The sequence below is a fragment of the Pseudopodoces humilis genome, chromosome 1 (genome assembly GCF_049639895.1).
Source record: "Pseudopodoces humilis isolate 2021_Gansu_Grassland_sample_001 chromosome 1, ASM4963989v1, whole genome shotgun sequence".
NCBI lineage: Eukaryota > Metazoa > Chordata > Aves > Passeriformes > Paridae > Pseudopodoces > Pseudopodoces humilis.
In genome coordinates this window covers 15,122,555-15,132,136 of record NC_142200.1, presented here as the reverse complement: position 1 = coordinate 15,132,136, position 9,582 = coordinate 15,122,555, and the positions used below count along the sequence as shown (strand labels likewise).

Sequence of the window (9,582 nt, the reverse complement as noted above, 5' to 3'; positions counted from 1 at the left end):
TCATGCAAACATTTTGTAGGAAGAGGTAATAGCTTTTATTAGGCTAAACTGTGAGCTCAAAATAAATTAACAAAATCTGACAAGAAGCAGCAAATCCAAGCTAAAATCTGGTAAGACACAGGTGCTCTTAATTACTGCTTATTATGTTAATAAGGCTACTGAACAAAAGTGTCATTAGATATTTGCAGTGGTGAGGCTTTGTATGGGTGGGAGATCTGGCTTTGAGCTGTTTCAGACCCTCAGTACTGGCCAGACTCTGAAAAGGCAGGCATTCACATTCAGGCAGAGATAACAAATACAACTTTGCATCAACGTGGACATAAAGGTATTTAATTAAGGCAAGACTAACATGTCTTGGTTTTTAAAATTTTTTTATTTTATTAACCTCTTTTGCAGGTGTTTCATATGACATTTTTGCTCTGGTTTGTGGGTGGAGGTTTTATTCTCTCAGTTTCCATGAAAATTTAGTCTACAAGTTGGGGGTTTTTTTGATGACATATAAGAATCAAGCACCCGATTGCCATTAATTTTCTCTGGAAATTGAAACCATATCCTGAGTTTATTCCTTTTCTTCTTTAAATCCCACTTGGTAATTCATATTACTTTGACAAGCTGCTTTGAGTTTTAAAAGACATGTGTTTTACTGTCCCAAGAACGGAAAATTCACATGTTCATCTCGAAAGTATATTATCTATGAGCAATAATGTTAACTTTTTAAAATAAGTTATACTTATTTTAAAATCTTATGTGAATCTGTAGCTAAGTAGCTTTCCTAATATATGAAAGTGAAAAGTATTTCTAATACATAGAAAAGTGAACACAAGACGAGAAATCTGATCACTTAGGAGAACTGAAATATGAACAGGAGCCAAATGCATTTGATTGCAAATGTGTTTGGTGATAAACTATTTCATAATGATAGTCATGACAAAAAAATAGTTGAATAGTGAAATTATGAAATAACATCATATGAGGACATCAAACACGCTTTGTTTTGTTTTAAAAGTTAGTAAGTTCTGTTTTGGCTATGAGTTAAAAAAGCTAATTCAAGAAATGTTCAGAGCTTTCTTCAGCTATCACTCAGAACTTTTTTGACTGCCAAAGTATTCTGGCTTCACAAGAAAAACTACTAGAGCCAGAGGCAGAAGTATGTTAGTTAAAGCTGAGGGACAGACATGAATACGTGTTTGGCTTTGCAGCTGTAACCCTGGTTAGCTCATCTCCCCACATCACAAATCTAATGCTCACAGACATAGAATATCTATGCTACATGTAAAGGAGCTAAAGTCACTAATGAATAGTCCTGTGAATAACATCAAACAGCGAATCAATCAAAAAATTTAAGGCAATTGCCACACACAGAGTATGATTTTCAAGTAATTTGAAATCTGTTCATATTTTAAATGTCAAACTGAATTGAAAGGATATGCATTTTAGATTTCACCGTATGTTTTCCCAGAGAGAGGATCATCTATCTATCTGTTCACAGTATTTACACAGTAGCTCACATGTGATGCCTGCAGCCCAGAAAGGTTTTTTATGTTTGGAAAGATTACACTTTTCATTAAAATAAAAAAAAAAGAAAAGAAGAAAGTTGTAAATGGAAATAATAAAGATAATTTTCTTTTGAATCTAAAATATTAAAAAATCCTAAGGCCTTTCAATTATAAATATAATTTCAATTATAAATATCATCCTCAGCTTATTTCAAATAGAGTTTGTATGAGAGAAACCCTGCTTGGAATTTTTAATTCTCATAGTTTAGGCATTTAAACCGCTATTTAATATGTTGGTTGATTGCACCAAGAAGGTGTGCCTTGTTAAAGTAAGAACTATAAGCAACACAGATGAGTAATAAAGTTCACAAAAATATGAAGAATGTTTTTAGAAAATCTCCAGGACTTCATTCCCCAATATTCAGTACCCTGTGATGCAAGATTAATGTAAATTATTGATAATAAAAGGTGTTGCATGGTATTGCAATTCTGATTTTGAAGTTCCCCTGGCTGTAGTGATAAGGGATACTAAGTAGAGCCTGATACAACTTCTTCACCTGGGTTTGATTCTGTGCACCTCCCAGCAGCAGAACACAGTGGTGAAGGTCTTAATTCCCTTAATGTTCAATGGGCAGAAGCCAGGTGGATCTTTCTGGTGTGAGGGATTCTCCCGTGCTCTTCACCTTTCACAGTGAGAAATAACTAATTACCAAATAGTATGACTTGGTACATAGTTTGGCTGGAGCACAGGAAGCTTTACTTCAACATGAGGAAGAACTTCTTCAGTGTGTGGGTAACTGAGATGAAGCACATCGCTGAGAGAGGGTGTGGAGTCTCCTTCTCTGGAGATACACGAAATCAAATTCTGGGATAGGAGTAGACCAAAGTGCTTGTGTAAGTCACCCTCATAAATGGTATGTGAAGGTCAGTTTGTTTATTTAAGGCTAGATTTTTTTTCTGGTTTCCTGTAAAATATATTTCCCTGGTGCCTAAAGCTAAATCTAACTGAAAGGCCAGGTTGTTACCTTTCCCAAGGATGGCTGAACCACGTCTGAAGCACACATAGGGGAGAGCATCTACTTGAAGGAATCTATTTCATATACAAGAGAATAACTCTTGGACTTTACTCAAGAGGAATTGAGTACAGACAATCTTACATTATTTTTATGCAACGAGAAAGTTCATTTAAATTTGCTTCTCTGCTACTGTAAGAACTGCTGCACTAAACAAATCAGAAAAAGGTCCCCTGCCCCATTTTTTATTTCCTACTACAGTCAACACTCTGTGCTTAGGAACAGAAGATTGGAATAATTACAGTGATTTGGAGGTAAGAGGCAGAGACTGGATACAGAGAAGATGAAGGATCAACAAAGTCAAGGAGGTGCCAACTTGATTTGGCAGAAAAATAAGCTGCCATCAGCTGAAAAGAGCAATGACTCCTAAACTTCAGCAGCAGAGTTTGGTGGAAACATCTTTTTAATATTTTAATTAATTAGCTTAGATAACTAACTGCAGCCTAACATCATGTGAGGAGAGAGCACCAGAATAACTATAGACTTAAAGATCTGGATTAAATCCTTACACACTGGTGTTTTAGAAAAACCCTAAGGTAAAACTTCAACAAGCATAGCAATTGTTACTGAGGTGTGTGCACACTGTACACAGGCCATTTATACTTTTTACTCCCTCTCTTACTGTACAATGAATCCACAATGTCATTATTTGTGAAAGAGTTTTTCATATTGTTTTCCATTTGATGATAGATAGATAGATTTCTTCAGTTAAACTTCTGTGCCTTTTCAGTCCGCAATGTATGCTACCAGCATGAATTTGTATCTAACAGATAAGCAAGAGAAATAAAAACAGGGTGAAAAAATAAAGAATGACAAAAAATGATGTCCGTGTCAGATAAAAATTTGTTGTGGTTTGACTCAGTGTTCCAATGCAGTTTGCAGTTGATCAACCATGGAATACTTCGATGACCAAGTCATATTATATTATAAAGCAACAAATATTTCTATATTTAGCTAAGTGAAAGGTTGAACTGCGAGCACCAGTATTGAGCTGGATTATTTTTCTGCCTTATTATTGTTTGATACTTTTATTTAGTTTAAGTTTTAGTCTAAGATTAAGTTCATTCCTTTACTCACTTTGGTGATGTCAATGAACTGCTGAAACTGAGCAGAAAAGCTGTAAAACACAGATTTTTATTTTTTTTTTTAATTTAGTTCCCCTTTTTATGGAGTTTCTTTACTCTCTAGTAATTAATGGGTAGAGAAGAATTTGTTCTGTCACTGTAAACAAAATTAAGAAACATCAAACAGATAAATCTTCAATAAACTACCTAAGAGGCAGAATTTGTAGCATTTGTAGCTAAAGTAGTTACAAAGTAACACTTCATAGGAAATGCAGTAGAAACGAACAACGGTGACATAAGCATGGATATTGCCTAAGGCATAAAAGAAAATTGTTAATTCACAGTACAAAGGCGCCAAGAAGTCTTGATTTTAATGTGGCAATTGTCCTCTATGTATATTCTGAATGTGTGCTTTGACTATACACAAATGTTGTTCTATTCTTCTAAATCTCATTTCAGCCACCAATTTTTTATGAGAAAAAAAAAAAAAAAAAAATCAGAGTATTGTTAGTGTAGTAGTCAGCTGTCCAAAAAAGAATGAGTTATCTGCTAGAAGTATAGCTATACTGAACTAGTTTAAGTTCCTTTGTTCATAATTTTTTTAGAATTTAACCAGCAAAAAAATTACATTTTTTTCAAAGTTTGATTAAAATTTTGAGAAGTATGACAAAACAGATTGAGGTTTGTATGCAAAAAGATTTTTGTAGATAGTGCCTGGAAGATATGAACTACCTGCAAAATGAAGCTTCTGTAACAGATATATATTGCATGTTGCTCCATTCTGGTTCCTTCATTAACTAAATTATAAGTATTTTTATAGCCTGTTCTGAAGTGATCAAAATTTCGCTTTAGCCATGAAAGAGAAAAATGCAGTAAATTTTGGGCCAAGTTCTTCAAAATGCTATCAGCTTTCTTGTATTAAATAACAACCATAAGTAGAAGGGATTATATTTGAAATACTATTGAGATAGACTGTGTAGTAATTTTAGAGCAATCTTAAAATAACTATTTATAAAATTACAAAGTACTGTTATTTTTTACAGTACTTTGATTATTGTCTTGTACCTTGATACAGTGTTAATTAATCAGATAAAGCAGTAAATGGTGTAAATGCACTTTATAGTTACAAAAATTACCTATTTAGTTATTTAATGCATTTTAGGAGTCAAGATTCTCTGCAACGTTTATCTCTCTTTAACAGACTCTAGAGGTATCTTGTGGGATTTACGCTTGGATATGGAGCTACATGGTAGGGCACAGGCAATCTATAACTCCACAATCTGCCAGGCATCTGATCCCAATAAATCTGTCTCTCGAAAGGTAATGTTGAGACTTTTATAACTTTTTAATAGGAACATTATGTTATACATTTTAGTTGTTTGGGTTTTGTTGTTTTATTTGTTTTTGTTTTTTTTCCTAAAGTATGTTAATCTCATAATACCAAACCAAGACTACTTTTTATGGTTTTTAGGGGTGCATTTGACAATTCAGTAGTATATAGAGATTTTTGTAGCAAGTTTTTCAGAATGTTGACTCTTCTTTGACTCTTATTTGTAAATTTATAAAATGAAACCACAAGGCACCTGCACACCACTATTTATTAGTGGTGAGCATTTATTAACCAAACTGTTAAATGGAGTATGTAATATAATTTGGTATTATGTTTTGTGTAACAATGTATCAAATTGCATTTGGTCTGTGGGTGGACAAAATATCAAACTAAAAATTATGAATGAGTTTAAATTCACTCAAACTTAAAATTAGATCATATGGTCCACTGCACGCAAAGATCCATTTCAGAAATGTGATCAGCCTTAGGATGCATGCTGTACCACCTTAGAAATAAAAACTTCTTCAAATATTATAAAAGGTGCCTATGGCAGTCATGTTCCTAACTGGTGTGCTGGAAATGAGGCTGGATTGAAGACGGAGCTTTTGATACAAAGAAAATGTTCTTAATTTTCTACATTGTTTCAGAAGAATAAAGGAGTAAGGAAAGTAAGAAATTAAAATCCACTTCTTCCTTCTGTGCCTGTCATACACAGGACGCCTAGCTCTGGTAATTTGCAATTTACAATTCTTTGGTGCTGATTTGTGGTAGTGGGGTAGGGGTTTGCTGGGTAGTAGCTCAGTTTCTATGGAGATCCAAGCATTATGGAGCTACACAACCAGCTCTAGTCATGATCCAAGGCTTTCCCAAATTTTGGGTCTCACCAAATTACTTGACAAAGTGGATAGCTATAAGCAGAGGGCAGTACAAATTGATTCAGTGAGATTCTTGTGAATTTGAAGCCTAGTCACTTATGTTGAAAGAAAACTCCAAGGCGAAAATAAATTAAATGCATGGCTTCATCATTATCAAAGCCTCCATTTATCATCCTATTTATCCTCCATTTAAGAAAAAATAAAATAGTCCTGCATATATTTTCCTAGTAAATCCAAACTTTTGGAAAACCTAACATAGACCACATGATTGTATAATGTAAATCATTAGAAGCCTGTAATGTATTCAATTTCTGCAAAATTCTATTTCCTTATATTAATCTATATCCTTATTTAATTTAAACCACATTGGAAAATGTAAAACATGTAAAGACACAAAAAGACCCTTCTTAAAATTCTCAAAACTTATTTTCCTTTTCTTCTTCCCTGTAGGTATCTTGCATACTTAGAACTTGAATAAGTTAAACTTTTCAGTCAAGCTTGCTATATTTGCTTATTATGAAACTTAACTAAGTGGTACTTCTCTCATCTGCCTTCAAAACACCTAAGATTTTTCACAAAGTTGTTGTTTCACACCGCACCTGGTTGTGGGCTTTCCTTCCCTAAACAAGCACTTCCAAGTAGCCTCAGAAGCGGCAGAGATTAATTTAAGAGGGGTTTATACAATCTTGTCAGTGAGCCACTCTGCTTGTCAAAGAGATAGGACTCTAAATGTTTGTCTCTTCAAGAAGGAACTTGAAGGTAATTTGTGAAAATAGCCCACTATTCAAAAGAATAAATCCAGATGTCATTACCAGCCATTCCACATTGTCATTCTATTTAGGAACGGCAAAAAGAACGACACAGACTCTCAAGGGAGTCAGAACAGGAGAATTCTCTAGTTTATTACTTCAGGCCTGTTTTATAGACAGATACGTGGAAAGTACAGAAAGGAAACTCTTATTGGTTAGCAAATCAACACATCACCATCATTGGTCAGTGGCACAACACCCCCTGACCTTCTCTTGCCAGGAAAACAAGAGGACAGACAAACAGCACCTGGCAGTTGTTTTCTGTCTTTGAGGATTGTTTTGAAATTCTCCTATGAATTTCCCAGGCTAGCTGTCAGGCAGGACTGAGAGGCCATGGGGCCTGCAGCCTGCTCCAAAGCTAGCATCCACACCACGTGAGTTCCAAAGATTAGCTAGAGTTGTATTTTGATTTCTCGGTGCCTTGAACAAAATTCAAGGAACCACTTAGAAAGTGAAAGACACAAAATACTTTGGAAATAGGCATTAAATTAGCTTTTCCTTTTCCATCCAAGGAAAGGCAAAGAAATGCTTCAGAGTATAAAATATGGTTACAACCAATACATGTTAAAATCCAAGGAGAATTTTTTTCTGTATTCTACTGCCATTTGCAAATAATTTCAAATGGGTTTTTGAAAACATATTGAGGAAGCCTAGCATTATTTTTGAAGGGGAAGAGAAAACGAAAAATGTTCATTTTCATTATTAGGTTAGAAAGAGCTGTAGGAAATATGTATGAAAAAGGTACTTGCTTTCTTTGCAAAGCCAGGAAATTTTGTAATTTATTAAAAAAAAAAAAAAGTTGAAGATATTTTACCACTTTGAACACGTCCACAACTGCACAAACAAAAAGCTACAGCTCCTTGTAAACCACCACATACACTGTTTTAAGAAAAAAGTCCTATATTCCTAATATAGATTCATACATTAGTTAAGTTTCAATAACAATTTTTGCTATTTTGGCTAGCCTTTCGAAAACTTTGTAGTTACTTGTATGCACCATTTCTCTGATACCGTAGCCAAGTATAGATATTGCCAAGAAGTATGAGGAGATTTGATATAAAAACTTGCTTATTCTTTTTTGCATCCTACAGCTTAACTTTCCATTCTTTCTTACTTCCCCTTCAGCTGTGCTTCTAAACCCTCCCCATCTTTCCAAACCCAGTAAAGTCACTTTTTGGCTGTGTTTTATTGTCTTCTGATGGCTACTTCATTTTCTTTATCTTTTCCCTTTTTTAAAATTTTTGCTCCTCCCCTTGAATTTGTTGCTTTTATTTTTTTCTTAAATCCATTTCTGCCTTCTGCTTTCATCTTCTTAAAGCAGACTCTTTCTTGAGATATCTATATGTATATAAAGTATTTTTATGTACATACTTATGAATATGTGTATGCATATATAAATATGTTTCTAGATAAAGATAAAAAAAGATTCTGTATGTATGTATGTCTTCCCTGTCATTTATTTCCCTTTCCTTATAATTTTCTTTTGCTTTTTTTTTGGTACTATTTCCTCTTTTTTTACCTTTAATTAAGACTGTCTCACACTTATTCCTGAGCTTTAGCAAACATTCTTTAAATTTAATCTTTCAAAGGTAGGATTTTCTGAAGATGTGGCTCAGAATTTAAATAATTCATTAAAATATGTTGACAGTCTATTTTCAAAAATAGATACTTTAATCCAAATCTTAAAACTGGACAGCTACAAAGGCATCTTCTCCAGTGATACTAACCAGAAAAATATTACAGCAGCCAGGTGCATATCACATAAGTAAATCCCAGGAAAATTTTTCTTCATCAGATGGTACTTCAGAATTGATAAATATTTATTGGAGACATCTCTGAAGACACCCAAAGGTACAGGCCTAAACAACCAATTCTGAGGAGCCAACACACAAAAGAGGTACTAGTCACTTTTTAACAAAGTCTCTGTAAGATTTGCTATTAAATCTTTGTTCACATAAATTTATAAAATTTATTCCTGTCTGTGTTTAAAATCAATAACAAAATCTTTTTTTTTAATAGAAAAGACTCCAAGAAAATCCATTCTCTTTTTCTTAGGGTTTTTTTCAGATAAATCAATGTAATCAGGCTGAAGAAACTGTGGAGCTGGTCTCAAATATAAGCAGGGATAATACTGGCTTTTCAATGCTTTCACAAGTACTCTGAAGTTTTTTTTCCAAAAATTATTTTCTTATGCATAAATAAACAACCTCTCTCCAACTAGCAATATATGACATTTTTTAAAATGGCAGAAATTTGTATGATTGCTAAAATATTTCTAAATTAAGGCTTTGAAACAACTTTGGAGCAAGCTGTATTATAAGCTTCTACTTCGGTGTAAATCTTTCTCTTTTCTTGCAAAACCTGATTTGATGTGTCCTGTGAACAGGTGTTGAATAAAACATGTCAGGAGTATGGCACACCTCCTTGCCTTACATTTGTGTTGTGTTGTCAAAGCTTCCCTTTCCCACTCTTTCCCTTTCTTATTTATTTCATTGCTCTGTGACAATCAGCAATACACTCTGAAGTTTACCAGGCACAGTGTGAAACCTAAAGGGAAGCTGGAAGAAAAGATTTGACCCCTATGGAACACTAAAGTATGGCTGAAGGAATTTTCCAACCCACCAAACACCTGTACCCTGTACTTGCACTGGAAGGGAGCAAGCATCTATTTTTTATAGAATTCGATGATTCTTTTTTTGTTCTGTGTGATGTCTGAGAAGCCTGTTCCCTAGGACTGAAAATGCATCAAACAAAAACTCACAATAAAAAAAAAAAAAGCAAAACCCAAACAAACAACAAAAACAAAACAACAAGCTGGAAAAACAAGATAAAAGAACCCAACCCAACCTAAATCCACAGTTAACCTAATGAAAAAACAGAAGTTTGTGATTATTTCTTATCTCTTTGTTAAGTCTGGACTTGATTGCTTAATTTC

General features: G+C 33.9%; 1 long non-coding RNA gene across 2 annotated transcripts; it reads left to right on the top strand.

The window, feature by feature from the left end:
* The first annotated feature begins 202 nt into the window (after nucleotides 1-202).
* LOC148185016 (uncharacterized) lies at nucleotides 203-8,965 on the top strand. 2 transcript variants are annotated; one of them, XR_015774422.1, is made up of 5 exons: nucleotides 203-325; nucleotides 4,835-4,953; nucleotides 5,611-5,692; nucleotides 8,443-8,544; nucleotides 8,703-8,965. It is a non-coding gene; the product is annotated as an uncharacterized LOC148185016 (long non-coding RNA). The 2 variants fall into 2 exon arrangements; XR_015774423.1 differs by having other exon boundaries at nucleotides 5,504-5,692.
* Nucleotides 8,966-9,582: the final 617 nt, after the last annotated feature.